This window comes from Coregonus clupeaformis, chromosome 8, assembly GCF_020615455.1.
Source record: "Coregonus clupeaformis isolate EN_2021a chromosome 8, ASM2061545v1, whole genome shotgun sequence".
NCBI classification, from domain to species: Eukaryota; Metazoa; Chordata; class Actinopteri; order Salmoniformes; family Salmonidae; genus Coregonus; species Coregonus clupeaformis.
In genome coordinates this window covers 5,858,293-5,876,092 of record NC_059199.1, presented here as the reverse complement: position 1 = coordinate 5,876,092, position 17,800 = coordinate 5,858,293, and the positions used below count along the sequence as shown (strand labels likewise).

Genomic DNA, 17,800 nt, shown 5'->3' with positions numbered 1-17,800 from the left:
GTTTTTAATACCCATTCAGAGCCAACCATGTGATGACAATATGATCATCTGTGACGGTCAATGCAACACACAGGCTGCCTCCCAAATGGCACATATTTTCACATTTGAGTCATTTAGCAGACGTTCTTATCCAGAGCGACTTACAGTTACTCAGTGCATACATTATTTTTTCATACTGTCCCCCCGGGGGAATCGAACCCACAACCCTGGCGTTGCAAACACCATGCTATACCAACTGAGCTACATCCCTGCCGGCCATTCCCTCCCCTACCCTGGGCCAATTGTGTGCCGCCTCATGGGTCTCCCGGTCGCGGCCGGCTACGACAGAGCCTGGATTCGAACCAGGATCTAGTGGCACAGTCTTAGACCACTGCGCCACTCGGGAGTACACCATATTCCCTATGGGCCCTGGTCAAAAGTAGTTCCCTTTGTAGGGAACAGGGTGACATTTGAGACACATCCAAATACTATTGACCAAGTAATGGTGAACACTGGAGTTCATTGCTTCACTGACTGTAGAGAACACAAAAATACCAAAATACAAGTTTTACAAACAAAGACCCTATGCCAGTTTAGAGCAGCAAGTGTTCCGACTCAGTGGTTTTCAGTTCATTATGGTGTCCGCCCAAAATACCTGTACAAATATTTATATAGTGATAGTTTCCTCCATATACTGCTATTTGCATTGTTGTCAGACATTGTTTGTTTGTTGGTAAACCAACACAGCCCCCCCCCCTCTCTCTCTCTCTTCTCTCTCTCTCTCTCACACACACAGTCTCTCCATTTTCAGTGTCATCCTTTCTCTCTTTCGCTCTTCCTCTCTCCGTCTCACCCTCTGTCTGTGAGTAGTCTTAATTGATTTGTCTTCAGCCGCGTAGCGATCGACAGCTGGGAGATAATGGGGAAGTAAAGGAAAACAGACGAGGTTCACTCACACACAGGTTCACTCACACACACAGGTTTACTCACACACAGGCTCACTCACACACACATGCTCGGTCACACACCAAATGGTGGGGAATAATTCAGTCTCAGCTTGTATTGTGTACTTTGTGTTCTACCCACACCCGAGCCTTCAGTCTATTTTACCTCTACTTTAATATGCAAAATCATCTGTTTACTCTCCAAAAGATCAAAGTATGTTCTTCCCCTAATGTTTTCCCTCTCAAGATTTCTAAAAATCACTTTCATTATGCAAGCCAACAAAGAGGGGCAGAGTGTGCTTCTCACGCCCGGCATCGAAGCATACTGATTAATTTGCTTGTATAATTAGCTTAATGATTTAGAGAAACACGGCTCTAGCCACCCAATAAGTTATGCTAATGATCTCCTGTCTATAGCAATTAAAGCACCCGTTATTTCAGCACCAAAATAGTGTAGATAGGAACTAGGAGCTGGTAGGTAGGTTTCAGAGGGTGTTTGTGTTGTAAGGTGTCACAGCATTGTGTTAGCTGATACCGTAGCAAGGAGATAGGCGCAGTACTGAAATGTACAGGTTTATATAGCTATCTCCTTTGAACAGAAACAATCAACAACTCAAGTGTCCATATTATGACAGCACAGTGTCCATATTAGGATAGCCTCAGAGTAGCACAGAGTTTGTGTCCCAGAGTTACAAGTCATGTGAAAGAATAGAGAAGTAATATATATATATATATATATATATATATACAGTGGGGAGAACAAGTATTTGATACACTGCCGATTTTGCAGGTTTTCCTACTTACAAAGCATGTAGAGGTCTGTAATTTTTATCATAGGTACACTTCAACTGTGAGAGACGGAATCTAAAACAAAAATCCAGAAAATCACATTGTATGATTTTTAAGTAATTCATTTGCATTTTATTGCATGACATAAGTATTTGATACATCAGAAAAGCAGAACTTAATATTTGGTACAGAAACCTTTGTTTGCAATTACAGAGATCATATGTTTCCTGTAGGTCTTGACCAGGTTTGCACACACTGCAGCAGGGATTTTGGCCCACTCCTCCATAAAGACCTTCTCCAGATCCTTCAGGTTTCGGGGCTGTCGCTGGGCAATACGGACTTTCAGCTCCCTCCAACAATTTTCTATTGGGTTCAGGTCTGGAGACTGGCTAGGCCACTCCAGGACCTTGAGATGCTTCTTACGGAGCCACTCCTTAGTTACCCTGGCTGTGTGTTTCGGGTCGTTGTCATGCTGGATGACCCAGCCACGACCCATCTTCATTGCTCTTACTGAGGGAAGGAGGTTGTTGGCCAAGATCTCGCGATACATGGCCCCATCCATCCTCCCCTAAATATGGTGCAGTCGTCCTGTCCCCTTTGCAGAAAAGCATCCCCAAAGAATGCTGTTTCCACCTCCATGCTTCACGGTTGGGATGGTGTTATTGGGGTTGTACTCATCCTTCTTCTTCCTCCAAACACGGCGAGTGGAGTTTAGACCAAAAAGCTCTATTTTTGTCTCATCAGACCACATGACCTTCTCCCATTCCTCCTCTGGATCATCCAGATGGTCATTGGCAAACTTCAGACGGGCCTGGACATGCGCTGGCTTGAGCAGGGGGACCTTGCGTGCGCTGCAGGATTTTAATCCATGACGGCGTAGTGTGTTACTAATGGTTTTCTTTGAGACTGAGGTCCCAGCTCTCTTCAGGTCATTGACCAGGTCCTGCCATGTAGTTCTGGGCTGATCCCTCACCTTCCTCATGATCATTGATGCCCCACGAGGTGAGATCTTGCATGGAGCCCCAGACCGAGATGATTGACCATCATCTTGAACTTCTTCCATTTTCTAATAATTGCGCCAACAGTTGTTGCCTTCTCACCAAGCTGCTTGCCTATTGTCCTGTTGCCCATCCCAGCCTTGTGCAGGTCTACAATTGTATCCCTGATGTCCTTACACAGCTCTCTGGTATTGGCCATTGTGGAGAGGTTGGAGTCTGTTTGATTGAGTGTGTGGACAGGTGTCTTTTATACAGGTAACGAGTTCAAACAGGTGCAGTTAATACAGGTAATGAGTGGAGAACAGGAGGGCTTCTTAAAGAAAAACTAACAGGTCTGTGAGAGCCGGAATTCTTACTGGTTGGTAGGTGATCAAATACTTATGTCATGCAATAAAATGTAGATTAATTACTTAAAAATCATACAATGTGATTTTCTGGATTTTAGATTCCGTCTCTCAAAGTTGAAGTGTACCTATGATAAAAATTACAGACCTCTACATGCTTTGTAAGTAGGAAAACCTGCAAAATTGACAGTGTATCAAATACTTGTTCTCCCCACTGTATATATCTATATATATATATAACAGTAGGGTTTCACAAACACATCAGAATCAATACAGAGAAGCAGGGGTCTATGTTTCAGGTGTAAAAAAAATGAAAACATTTTGCTACAAAATGAGATTTGTTTATTGGTCAAGTTAAGGTAGATCCTCACCTTTTTGGGCCTGTTTGCTTCCGTTTGACTCCTCGTAAATACACCCCAGGTGAAGAAAGGTGGATTGCCTCTTTACTTGGCCGTGCAACATCTTTATCTCAATTTGTAAAACATGTTTTATCTACTGATAACAGTGGCTATGGAACATAACTAGGCCTACTGTATATATCTCTATATACCCCTGATGCAAAATGTACAGAATATATCTCTGAACAGACACAGAAATACATGTACAATACTTTCATCTTAGGAGACAAACTGCTTGAAAGCAGACATCAAAAACCTGCCACACACCCTCTCCCTAAAACACACCATGCACACACACACACACACACAAACACACACACACACCACATTAGGTATATGGCAGACCACACAGAGACTACGTCTACTCCTCTATTTCTGACAGAAGTATTAGCATTCCCAACCACACCTAAAACATAAATCCCACATTTATGACCTTCCCATAACTGTAAGTAATGCTGAAGTACCGGGGTCAGCTCATAAAAACCACTGGGAGGGGAGAAGGAAGGTTGCTCAAACGCTCATATGCTAGTACACCTAAAAAGCAGGTCAAACGAGTGGGGTTGAAAAAACTAAAGAGAAAAAAAGATTTTCTAACGCTCGTAAAAACCACTGGGAGGGGAGAAGGAACGTTGCTCAAACACTCATATGCTAGTACACGTCAAAAGGCAGGTCAAGCGAACAAATGTGGTCAAACAGACGGAAGACCGTTTTTTCACCATTCTGATGGTTGTTTAACCGTGGGGTTAGACGATCCCCACGGTCATAAACGTCTGTAATTTACAATACAACGCTGTCCACCACTCACTAGGTGTAGAAGTTGTGGCGCTATCAGGCTTGGACAAAGATGAAATGGGATGATGATTATGAAACCAGGATGGTTGGTTTTGATGTAGCAGGTAGGCAAAGGGAGACTGCATAAACATAATGTTAGCCGTAAAGGTGTTTTAACGTTCTGACCCGTCCGTCATGCCAGACAGAGAGTGAAAGCTCAATCAATTAAAGGAAAGTAACGTCATAATTCAAGTTTATTACAGATACATCGAATATAAGGATGCTCAAGACTTTTAATTGATAACATTCTGATTATAATGACAAAGGAGAATGGAGTATAGAGTGAAATATCCCTTTGACTTCAATGATAATCAAATAAAACAAACATAATATGATCATAATTAGATACAATCATCACAGGGTGATCACAAGTACTACTGCAAACACCCAAACGTATTTAGTATCCCTAGCACTACCAAACACATCTAATTACAACACAGAGTTGCAAACAGCCTGTCTGAGCTGTGCTGAGCTGTGTTGCAGCAGCAGGTGCAACGAACGGTATTCACTTGTGTGAGCGGAAACATCACAGTTTTAGCTGACACCATTCTGTCAGAAACTCAGGCTTGCTTGTCAGCGCTCTGCTCGACTCAAATAAGTATATGAAAGCGAGCAGGGGAAAGGAAGGAGTCGCTTTCTCTCCCCCGGTTCTTGCCCCCTACAGCTGGCTCTGTGGCGCACGACTACGTCATAAATATTTAAATATAGTGGGATTCTGTGCATCACACATCAGCTCAATGGAGGTCAATGAGGTTAGTACCACTGTTGATGCTCAACGTCATTCATGAGCAAAGAGAACGGGGAAATACAAGGACTTGGGTGGGAAGTAGAGTGATGTGCAACTTCAATATCTTAGAGATCCTGATTAATATGGTTATATCACACCTGTATGTGCCCACCTGCCAACTGAGAACTATAGCATTCAAAGATTGCACGACACACAATGGACACAAAATTGTGGCTGGACACACAATGATCTGCTTTGAACAGACAATATGGCTGGCATTGGCTTCTGTTCAGTAGGCTATCATAGATGTTGTGTTTAACTGGTAATAGTGCCGCAGTACTGTGGGGACAATGCCTTCACAACTTCCTCTAAATGAAGGGAGTGTGTTTTGTACACCTGGTCACCCACATGCGCACACACACACACACACACACACACACACAACAGATGTTATGGCTAGGATTAATTCCTTTGAATTAAAATGTCCTCCGGTAAGTATTTGACAACCTGCATCCCTAAGCATATTTGTGTGAACTGGACAATGTGCTGTCTGCTCAAGGCCTGCTGGCGTACAGTGAGGGAAAAAAGTATTTAATCCCCTGCTGATTTTGTACGTTTGCCCACTGACAAAGACATGATCAGTCTATAATTTTAATGGTACATTTATTTGAACAGTGAGAGACAGAATAAAAAATAAAAAAATCCATAAAAACGCATGTCAAAAATGTTATAAATTGATTTGCATTTTAATGAGAGAAATAAGTATTTGACCCATCTGCAAAACATGACTTAGTACTTGGTGGCAAAACCCTTGTTGGCAATCACAGAGGTCAGACGTTTCTTGTAGTTGGCCACCAGGTTTGCACACATCTCAGGAGGGATTTTGTCTCACTCCTCTTTGCAGATCTTCTCCAAGTCATTAAGGTTTCGAGGCTGACGTTTGGCAACTCGAACCTTCAGCTCCCTCCACAGATTTTCTATGGGATTAAGGTCTGGAGACTGGCTAGGCCACTCCAGGACCTTAATGTGCTTCTTCTTGAGCCAATCCTTTGTTGCCTTGGCCGTGTGTTTTGGGTCATTGTCATGCTGGAATACCCATCCACGACCCATTTTCAATGCCCTGGCTGAGGGAAGGAGGTTCTCACCCAAGATTTGACGGTACATGGCCCCGTTCATCATCCCTTTGATGCGGTGAAGTTGTCCTGTCCCCTTAGCAGAAAAACACCCTCAAAGCATAATGTTTCCACCTCCATGTTTGATGGTGGGGATGGTGTTCTTGGGGTCATAGGCAGCATTCCTCCTCCTCCAAACACGGCGAGTTGAGTTGATGCCAAAGAGCTCCATTTTGGTCTCATCTGACCACAACACTTTCACCCAGTTCTCCTCTGAATCATTCAGATGTTCATTGGCAAACTTCAGACGGGCCTGTATATGTGCTTTCTTGAGCAGGGGGACCTTGCGGGCGCTGCAGGATTTCAGTCCTTCACGGCGTAGTGTGTTACCAATTGTTTTCTTGGTGACTATGGTCCCAGCTGCCTTGAGATCATTGACAAGATCCTCCCGTGTAGTTCCGGACTGATTACTCACCATTCTCATGATCATTGCAACTCCACAAGGTGAGATCTTGCATGGAGCCCCAGGCCGAGGGAGATTGACAGTTATTTTGTGTTTCTTCCATTTGCGAATAATCGCACCAACTGTTGTCACCTTCTCACCAAGCTGCTTGGCGATGGTCTTGTAGCCCATTCCAGCCTTGTGTAGGTCTACAATCTTGTCTCTGACATCCTTGGAGTGCTCTTTGGTCTTGGCCATGGTGGAGAGTTTGGAATCTGATTGATTGATTGCTTCTGTGGACAGGTGTCTTTTATACGGGTAACAAACTGAGATTAGGAGCACTCCCTTTAAGAGTGTGCTCCTAATCTCAGCTCGTTACCTGTATAAAAGACACCTGGGAGCCAGAAATCTTTCTGATTGAGAGGGGGTCAAATACTTATTTCCCTCATTAAAATGCAAATCAATTTATAACATTTTTTGACATGCATTTTTCTGGATTTTTTTGTTGTTATTCTGTCTCTCACTGTTCAAATAAACCTACCATTAAAATTATAGACTGATCATTTCTTTGTCAGTGGGCAAACGTACAAAATCAGCAGGGGATCAAATACTTTTTTCCCTCACTGTATGTAGCTTTATCTCCAAGGTAAGGCGATAGCAGCGCAATACAAAAGGCTAGCTCTTTGATTTGATCTCATCTGACGTTTAAAAAGGCAGCTGGCTGCTCGGTTGACAGCTTGCTTCCCTTAGCCCCCTCCCGATGTTGCGGCACGCACCAGCCGAGCACCTCTCCCTCGATCTATCCCTGTGTTTTTCTCCACCACTCTGTCTCTCTCCCCCTCCCTTTCCCAGAACGTAGGGATTAACTAGTGCCGACGGGGCATCCCATCTCTGAGGGTTGTGTTACTGACCAGATAAAAGGAAGGGGTGGTGGGGAAATGGAGGTGTGAGGGGCTTTGATACCATCACTTTCCCACCATCCCTCCTACTCCTTCCATCAAATTTCCATCAGCAGAGTTCTCCATCAGCGCTTAAGACCACGCTCCTCCCAAAAGGGGATCATAATCTACTCAGCCAACGTGATCTCAATCATTCAAATGTCACATTGGCACGCCTGCTTTCAGCACACATAGAAGAGAGAGAGAGATAGAGAGAGAGAGAGAGAGAGAGAGAGAGAGAGAGAGAGAGAGAGAGAGAGAGAGAGAGAGCGAGAGAAGCAGAGGTATTAGATAAAGGAAGGGAGGGCACGGCTGTCTGGCATCGGGGCTCATAAGAAAGTCAATGTCCCATTCCGTTCTCACTCTCTCTTCCATCTCTCCCTCTCTTGCTCTCTCTCGCTCTCTCTCGCTCCCTCTTTCTTTTCCAGTCAGCTTTGCAGAAGATGATATCGTGGATCATATTCTTTAAAATACAATTTCCTGTCATAATATCACCTATGTCATAAAGAAGACTGTTTCAGTTTCCTCTAAAAGGCTTCGCTCTGGCACGTGAGATCCAAAGCTGTTAGATAGCTCCCTCCCCCTGTCTCCTTTCCTTCACGACCACTGACAGGTAAAGTGACTGCATAGGGGGTCTGGGATATTGTTTACACCCATCTGCTATTTTTAGATTAGTGATCATGAAGGAATCAAGGAAGGAAGGAAGGAAGGAGACAAGGAAGTAAATCATTTTGCGGTGTTATAGAATTGGAACTCTGCCCAAGAATGTGATTCAATCCATAGATTGAGATTGAGTGATATTGGAAACACGTGATTCAATCAAAAAGAGTCAAAGATGTCATAACTAAGTTATTATTATTTCCTTCCTCATAGGCTTTCCTCCTCCATCCCCATATTGCCTTGATGCATTACTTCTCCGAGCCATCAAAGTCTACCCCATTCAAATCTCTTGAGCTCTGGGAGTGCTCCGAAAAAAGTAAATAGATTTGTTTTGAAAAATCTCTCGGACTGCCTATATAAATCTACTTGTAGCAGCATAAATCCAGGGAAATCGGTGCCCCATGCCACTGCTTATTAGCCGTCTGGGGATTAATTTATCACCTTTGCTAGACAAAGGAACCGAAGCAGCTGAGGATAGACTCTGTGTTTGATTTATGGGGAGCTTGGATATGTAGGGCATTTTTGGGTCATGCAAATTCCAAGCAGGATAATTAATGTGCACATGCAAATGTGCACACACACACACACACACACATACACGCGCACACACAGCCCTCCATTCTCTTCCATTTATTTCCTTGCTAGTGGTAGAGACTACTCTACAGTTTTTGCGTAGTACCTGATGGTTCAAGGTATACTTTAGGGAGCATATCAACTGATCCTAGATCTGTGCCTAAGGCCGACTTCCCAACTTCTTCCTGAAACAATACAGTACTAGACATTACACGTCAGACCCCAGACCCCAGAAGTTGTTTACATGTAGTAGCTCACCACCTCCACTAGTCTGTGCTGTTGTTCCAAGAATGCCACCTTGCACTCCTGTGACCCACTTTGGGGCCTGGGAAGGCACTGGAACGTGACTGCCTCACCTCACCTGCGATAACTATCCTCCTCTCTCTCGTCTCCTCAGAAAAAAGGCTGTATATCTGTAACCGAGTGCTCAAGGCTCACTCGCTCTCGTTTGTAATTGTCCTCATGTAAATGAAAGGGGCTGAGACGTGTGGGAGTTGGATAATGGGTTTTCAGATACAGGAGTGGGAGATTCTGGGTTGTGATATGGTGATGTTGAGGAGCGCTCCTGCTCTTAGCTGTTACAGGGAGGGGTTGATGAGTTGCATCACCTCACACTCGGCATGAAAGTGAAAGACAAACATCTCATCTGTACAGAGACGGAGGCACTTTCAGCTGCAAACTTTGGGAGTAGTTGGAAAGACAAATGTAAACAGTAACTGGTATCTACAATGTAATGTACAAATATATTATGTCCATGGTTTAATGATTTCATGATGTGTTAGTGAGTTTTTAGGTGTTAATCATGTGACATGTTTTAGAGTGTGCATAAGACGCATAACAATTGCACATAAGTGACAGTCAACTGCTAAACTGTTTGTGCTTTTGTGTAAATAATTGAGTGTGTAAGTGCATGTGTCATGTATGTTTGTATGTGTGCAAATCCATTTTCCATATGAGTATTCCCTATACTGTATGTGTGTGTACTGTCCATATGAGTACCTATGTGTGCAAAAACAAGATGATGCCTTTCCCTCTCTCAATGCATCTTACTACATCTTACTGTAGCCTGGCAGCCTCACTATTCACTACCCCATTGTCTTGCCTCCCGGCCACACTCATCCCTCTCAATAACAAATTAGCCTGTTCCAAGCAGCACATTTCTCCCACACCTACGGAATGGACAGATCTTAGCTGTGTTTGTGTGTATGTGTGTGAATGTGTGTGTGAGAGTGTGTGTGTGTGTGTGTGTGTGTGTGTGTGTTAGTTACACCACTCTTTTAGAAATGAAGAGCAGAAGACTAGCCGTTTGCTGAGTGGGCAAGGGGAGCGGAGGAGGGAGAGAGCGAGGGAGATCGAGAGAGTTATCTAACAGAATTAGACAAGAACAATGAGAACAATTCTGACGAAACCACCCTACAAATACTCTGAGAAGAGCCCTCTTGCAAAAAGGATGGGTAACAACATAACTGAATCACTTTCCCAAGTTCTCTCCCCTCTTCTCTCCCACTCCTTCTCTCTCTCTCACACTCTCTCTCTATTTCTTACCCTCTTCCCTTCTCTCTCTCACTCTCTCTATATTTCTTACCCTCTTTCTCCATCGCTCTCTCTCTTTCAAATTATCCCACCCTCCCCGTCCTGGGGGCTTGATGAGTCTCAGTAGCCTTGTCTTAATCATGTGAGAGAGTGGGTTTAATTAACCAATGAAAGAACAGGTTTAGGTTGTTTTCACATATAGTCCTCTTTAAAATAACTGATCTCAGTCCTCTTTAAAGTCACTCTGGGGTACAAAAAAAAGCAAAATAACTAAGTTATCTTTGTATTCACACTGCCCTTGCCTTTGAATGAGGACTGAACTCTTTTGCCAGTTCACCTCACCCATTTTGTTGAGTCCTCTTTGCATTTGCATTGCTATGTTTAGAAAGGAACCAAGATATCTTTCCAACATGAACTCTGGGTTTTTACAAAGTGCAGGACAAGCCATTCAATCAGAATGTGTTATCGGACAGCTAGATATACATACTTACATTTTGGAAGCTAATAGATTGCATTTAGTTAAAATATGAGACATAATAATTGTAATCAGAAGATACTATTAACATGTCAATTTGATTGGTAACAGAATAAATAGCAATAGAATACCTGCAGAATAAATAATGATGTAATTAAAAATTGTACACCCAAGGTAGGTTACTGCCCCTTTAAGAGCTAGAATAGATTGTCTACCCTATGTTGTAATTCTCACCAAATATATTGTCTTCTCACACTATTAAAACCCCACAATAAATAAACAGCTTATGAAGCTCTCTTAGCCTATAGATCACATATTGCAAACAAATAATCTGAACTAAAAACTCCACACATTTTGGAATTTATGTGCGTCCTTGACAATCGGTAATCAATATCCAAAAACAGCACACATTTCTTTCCTGCGAACATGCACATCATCATCTTCTCACTTTTGTGGCACCAATGTGAGTGTTTATGGCAGGGGAAACAGTGTTGCAGTAGTCTGGTGTGTGGTGCGGGAATAATGTGAGCTTTGCGTTCACATTGTCCTAAAAAAGGGAGCCGGACCACGGAATTCAAGCGAACCGAACTCAGGCCACCTCTCATTTGGAGTGTTCACACTGCACCAGAAATTAAGCGAACCACACTGAGTTCACAAAAATTGGCTGAGAAGGGACCAAGTGTGAACTGAGGAGAGCTTGAGGTCGAGCTTAGAAACCTGCTTAATGTTGAGTTAGTAAGACAGGGAGTGGGAGAGAGGAGAAGGAGTGTGTGAGAGAGGGGGAGAGAGACAGTGTGAGATAAAGACGGAGGGAGGAAGAGAGTGAGAGGGGGAGACAAAGTGAGAGGGAGGGAGGAAAAGAGCAATAGAGGAGGAGTGAGAGAAAGTGAGAGGGAGGGAAAGAGAGAGGGTGAGATACAAAAGAGAAAGACAGACCAGTCCCCAAGGACCAGTCGGTGGGGAAGACTGATGATGAAGTGTTCCCTGTCATGACTTGGACTCGATCAAGTGCTTGGCCCACTTTCGTGCCAACCAGAGCCAAAAAAACAAGGCCAGACAAATTTCCTACCTTTACCAGTCTGCTTCACACAACCCTGGTATACATACGTCAACACATCAATACCAAATAGACACAAATATGTTCTCTTTTCCCCCTTAGACGCGACTCAGAAAGGTGGAACAACTTGACAAATATCCTCGGGCGGATGATCGAAGCTTCTGGGGAACGAACTTCAAATGATTTCCACATTCTCCTTGTCGGACTTGAGACGGCGTCAACAGACAGGCAAGAGACGGCGATGCCAAAACACACACAGCGCTAAGAGAGACGGTAACACTTTTGGTCTATTTTTGTCTGGCCCTTGTCAATTGACTGCATTTCTCTACGCATTTTAAAGATGGCAAACTTAGTATGTTTACTCTGCTTCCAAAAATTCAATTTCACTGGTAATGTATGCACCAATCGGATCTCACGAGCCAGTGGTGCCTCCCAGTATATCACACAAAAACACGTAACTGTGGCACTGGACGCAGCAGAGTCTGTGTAAATAGCACAAGACTTGAATATTTCACAGGCTGTGTGTGTGTTTATCAGCATGGTCTTTTTTCAACATTGAATCTTCATAAAAGAAAAGAAAAAGCAGCCGAAAATATGTATATATGAATAAGAATTAAGTGATAGACAGTGTACAATACCCATCATGCATCTTTCACACACAATCAGTGTCTTTCTTTTTTAAGTGAGTGATATTCTATACACTCATTGTCACGTTCGTCTAATGACGGGACAGACCAAGGCGCAGCGTGATATACGTACATGTTTATTAAACCAATAAACACTCGACAAAACAATAAACGAAATGAAACGTGAAGTCCAAGGTAGCACACACAACATACCTTATAAGAAACAAGATCCCACAACTCAATAGTGCCCATAGGCTGCCTAAGTATGGTCCCCAATCAGAGACAACGAGCGACAGCTGCCTCTGATTGGGAACCACACCGGACAACATAGATCCACACATACTAGAATATACAACATAGAACATACACAACAAATAATATACACACCCTGACTCAACATATAAGAGTCCCCTGAGTCAGGGCGTGACAGTACCCCCAAAGGTGTGGACACCAGGTTCCGCCTCGACCTCTCACTCTCCGCCTCCCTGTTTCGCCCCTGGTCTGGTCTGGACTTCGGCGCGCTGCTTCCCCTCTCCTCCCACGATGCACCAAGCCCTGTCTGGACCCTGGTGTGGGAGACCTCGAACCTGGAGAGGGGCTGACGTCATGGTCTGGACTGGAGCCGCTGACTGGAGCTGGACTGGGCACCGGTGGAGCGGACTGCTCTGGCTCCAGAGTGGAGCCGCTGACTGGAGTTGGATCAGGCACTGGTGGAGCGGACTGCTCTGGCTCCGGAGTGGAGCCGCTGACCACAGCTGGGCTAGACAATCTGGACCCTTTTTTTCTCAAATTAGCAGCCGAAATTGTCGCAACCCCTATTACTAGCCTGTTCAACCTCTCTTTCGTAACGTCTGAGATCCCCAAAGATTGGAAAGCTGCCGCGGTCATCCCCTTCTTCAAAGGGGGTGACACTATAGATCCAAACTGTTACAGACCTATATCCATCCTGCCCTGCCTTTCGATAGTATTTGAAAGCCAAGTTAACAAACCGATCACAGACCATTTTGAATCCCACCGTACCTTCTCCGCTATGCAATCTGGTTTCCGAGCTGGTCATGGGTGCACCTCAGCCACGCTCAAAGTCCTAAATGATATTATAACCGCGATCGATAAAAGACAGTACTGCGCAGCCGTCTTCATTGACCTCGCCAAGGCTTTCGACTCTGTCAATCACCGCATTCTTATTGGCAGACTAAATAGCCTTGGTTTCTCAAATGACTGCCTCGCCTGGTTCACCAACTACGTCTCAGATAGAGTTCAATGTGTCAAATCGGAGGGCCTGTTGTCTGGACCTCTGGCAGTCTCTATGGGGTTGCTACAGGGTTCAATTCTCGGGCCGACTCTATGCTCTGTGTATATCAATGATGTCGCTCTTGCTGCTTGTGACGCTCGGATCCACCTCTATGCAGACGACACCATTTTGTATACATCTGGCCCTTCATTGGACACTGTGTTAACAAACCTCCAAACGAGCTTCAACGCCATACAACACTCCTTCCGTAGCCTCCAACTGCTCTTAAAAAATAGTACATCTAAATGCATGTTCTTCAACCGAACACTGCTTGCACCCGCCCACCCGACTAGAATCACTACTCTCGGCGGGTCTGACCTAGAGTACGTGGACAACTACAAATACCTAGGTGTCTGGTTAGACTGTAAACTCTCCTTCCAGACTCACATTAAGCATCTCCAATCAAAAGTTAGATCTAGATTCGGCTTCCTATTTCGCAACAAAGCCTCCTTCACTCATGCTGCCAAACATGCCCTCGTAAAACTGACTATCCTACCGATCCTTGACTTCGGCGATGTCATTTACAAAATAGCCTCCAACACTCTACTCAGAAAATTGGATGTAGTCTATCACAGTGCCATCTGTTTTGTCACCAAAGCCCCATATACTACCCACCATTGTGACCTGTACGCTCTTGTTGGCTGGCCCTCACTACATATTCGTCGCCAAACCCATTGGCTCCAGGTCATCTATAAATCACTGCTAGGCAAATCCCTGTCTTATCTTAGCTCACTGGTCATCATAGCAACACCCACCCGTAGTCTGCACTCCAGCAGGTATATCTCACTGGTCATCCCCAAAGCCAACAACTCCTTTGGCCGCCATTCCTTCCAGTTCTCTGCTGCCAATGACTGGAACGAACTGCAAAAATCTCTGAAGCTGGAGACTCTTATCTCCCTCACTAACTTTAAGCATCAGTTTTCAGAGCAGCTTACTGATCACTGCACCTGTACACAGCCATTCTGAAATTAGCCCACCCAACTACCTCATCCCCATTTTGTTATTTATTTTGCTAATTTGCACCCCAGTATCTCTATTTGCACATCATCTTCTGCACATCTATCATTCCAGTGATAATAAGAAATTGTAACTATTTTGTACTATGGCCTATTTATTGCCTTACCTCCATAACTTACTACATTCGCACACACAGTATATATATATTTTTTGTTGTATTTTTGACTTTATGTTTTGTTTACCCTATATGTAACTCTGTGTTGTTGTTTTTATCGCACTGCTTTGCTTTATCTTGGCCAGGTCGCAGTTGTAAATGAGAACTTGTTCTCAACTGGCTTACCTGGTTAAATAAAGGTGAAATAAAAAATAAAATAAATTATCTTCTTCTACCATTTCATCATTCTCTAAACTCTCTCTCTCTCTCTTTCTCTCTCTCTCTCGCTCTCCCTCTCTCTCTCTCTCAACACAATCTTGTGGCTAGGAAAATGGAGATAAGGAAGAACGGAGGGAGGGGGGGGGGATAACGTACTGAGCGACACACTCCTGTTCTTGTGACTAGGAGAAGGAATGGAGGGAAGAAGGGATTGAGAGACAGGCTGCCTCTGCTCCAATGCCCAATTACAAAGAGCCATTGGCAGGTAAGGTCAAGGGTGGTGCGTTTCATGGGACCTGCCTGGGATCTGATCTGGGACCTGTGATGGAGTGGAAGGTATTACCTCGCCGCATCACCATGACTAATATATATATATATATATATATATATATATATATATATATATATATATATATATATATATATATATTATTTGTCATTTAGAGACGCTCTTATCCAGAGCGACTTACAGTTAGTGAGTGCATACATTTTCATACTGGCCCCCCGTGGGAATCGAACCCACAACCCTGGCGTTGCAAGCACCATGCTCTACCAACTGAACTACATGGTATATAAAAAAATATATATATATATATATATATACAGTGGGGAAAAAAGTATTTAGTCAGCCACCAATTGTGCAAGTTCTCCCACTTAAAAAGATGAGAGAGGCCTGTAATTTTCATCATAGGTACACGTCAACTATGACAGACACAATGAGAAAAGAAAATCCAGAAAATCACATTGTAGGATTTTTTATGAATTTATTTGCAAATTATGTTGGAAAATAAGTATTTGGTCAATAACAAAAGTTTTTCAATACTTTGTTATATACCCTTTGTTGGCAATGACACAGGTCAAACGTATTCTGTAAATCTTCACAAGGTTTTCACACACTGTTGCTGGTATTTTGGCCCATTCCTCCATGCAGATCTCCTCTAGAGCAGTGATGTTTTGGGGCTGTTGCTGGGCAACACGGACTTTCAACTCCCTCCAAAGATTTTCTATGGGGTTGAGATCTGGAGACTGGCTAGGCCACTCCAGGACCTTGACATGCTTCTTACGAAGCCACTCCTTCGTTGCCCGGGCGGTGTGTTTGGGATCATTGTCATGCTGAAAGACCCAGCCACGTTTAATCTTCAATGCCCTTGCTGATGGAAGGAGGTTTTCACTCAAAATCTCACAATACATGGCCCCATTCATTATTTCCTTTACACGGATCAGTCGTCCTGGTCCCTTTGCAGAAAAACAGCCCCAAAGCATGATATTTCCACCCCCATGCTTCACAGTAGGTATGGTGTTCTTTGGATGCAACTCAGCATTCTTTGTCCTCCAAACACGACGAGTTGAGTTTTTACCAAAAAGTTCTATTTTGGTTTCATCTGACCATATGACATTCTCCCAATCCTCTTCTGGATCATCCAAATGCACTCTAGCAAACTTCAGACGGGCCTGGACATGTACTGGCTTAAGCAGGGGGACACGTCTGGCACTGCAGGATTTGAGTTCCTGGCGGCGTAGTGTGTTACTGATGGTAGGCTTTGTTACTTTGGTCCCAGCTCTCTGCAGGTCATTCACTAGGTCCCCCCGTGTGGTTCTGGGATTTTTGCTCACCGTTCTTGTGATCATTTTGACCCCAAGGGGTGAGATCTTGCGTGGAGCCCCAGATCGAGGGAGATTATCAGTGGTCTTGTATGTCTTCCATTTCCTAATAATTGCTCCCACAGTTGATTTCTTCAATCCAAGCTGCTTACCTATTGCAGATTCAGTTTCCCAGCCTGGTGCAGGTCTACGATTTTGTTTCTGGTGTCCTTTGACAGCTCTTTGGTCTTGGCCATAGTGGAGTTTGGAGTGTGACTGTTTGAGGTTGTGGACAGGTGTCTTTTATACTGATAACAAGTTCAAACAGGTGCCATTAATACAGGTAACGAGTGGAGGACAGAGGAGCCTCTTAAAGAAGAAGTTACAGGTCTGTGAGAGCCAGAAATCTTGCTTGTTTGTAGGTGACCAAATATTTATTTTCCACCATAATTTGCAAATCAATTCATAAAAAATCCTACAATGTGATTTTCTGGATTTTTTTTCCTCAATTTGTCTGTCATAGTTGACGTGTACCTATGATGAAAATTACAGGCCTCTCTCATCTTTTTAAGTGGGAGAACTTGCACAATTGGTGGCTGACTAAATACTTTTTTCCCCCACTGTATATATATATATATATACTACCAGTCAAAAGTTTAGACACACCTACTCATTCAAGGGTTTTTCTTTATTTGTACTATTTTCTACATTGTAGAATAATAGTGAAGACATCAAAACTATGAAATAACACATATGGAATCATGTAGTAACCAAAAAAGTATTAAACAAATCAAAATATATTTGAGATTTGAGATTCTTCAAATAGCCACCCTTTGCCTTGATGACAGCTTTGCAAACTCATGGCATTCTCTCAACCAGCTTCACCTGGAATGCTTTAACAACAGTCTTGAAGGGGTTCCCAAATATGCTGAGCACTTGTTGGCTGCTTTCGCTTCACTCTGTCGTCCGACTCATCCCAAACCATCTCATTTGGGATGAGGTCGGGTGATTGTGGAGGCCAGGTCATCTAATACAGCACTCCATCACTCTCCTTCTTGGTAAAATAGCCCTTACACAGCCTGGAGGTGTGTTGGGTCATTGTCCTGTTGAAAAACAAACGATAGTCCCACTAAGCCCAAACCAGATGGGATGGCGTATCGCTGCAGAATGCT

General features: G+C 43.7%; 1 protein-coding gene across 29 annotated transcripts in view; it reads right to left on the bottom strand.

The window, feature by feature from the left end:
• LOC121572096 (receptor-type tyrosine-protein phosphatase delta-like) overlaps positions 1–17,800 on the bottom strand; it is a 668,511-nt gene that overhangs the window by 435,594 nt on the left and 215,117 nt on the right. The gene's annotated exons all lie outside the window — the stretch shown is intronic.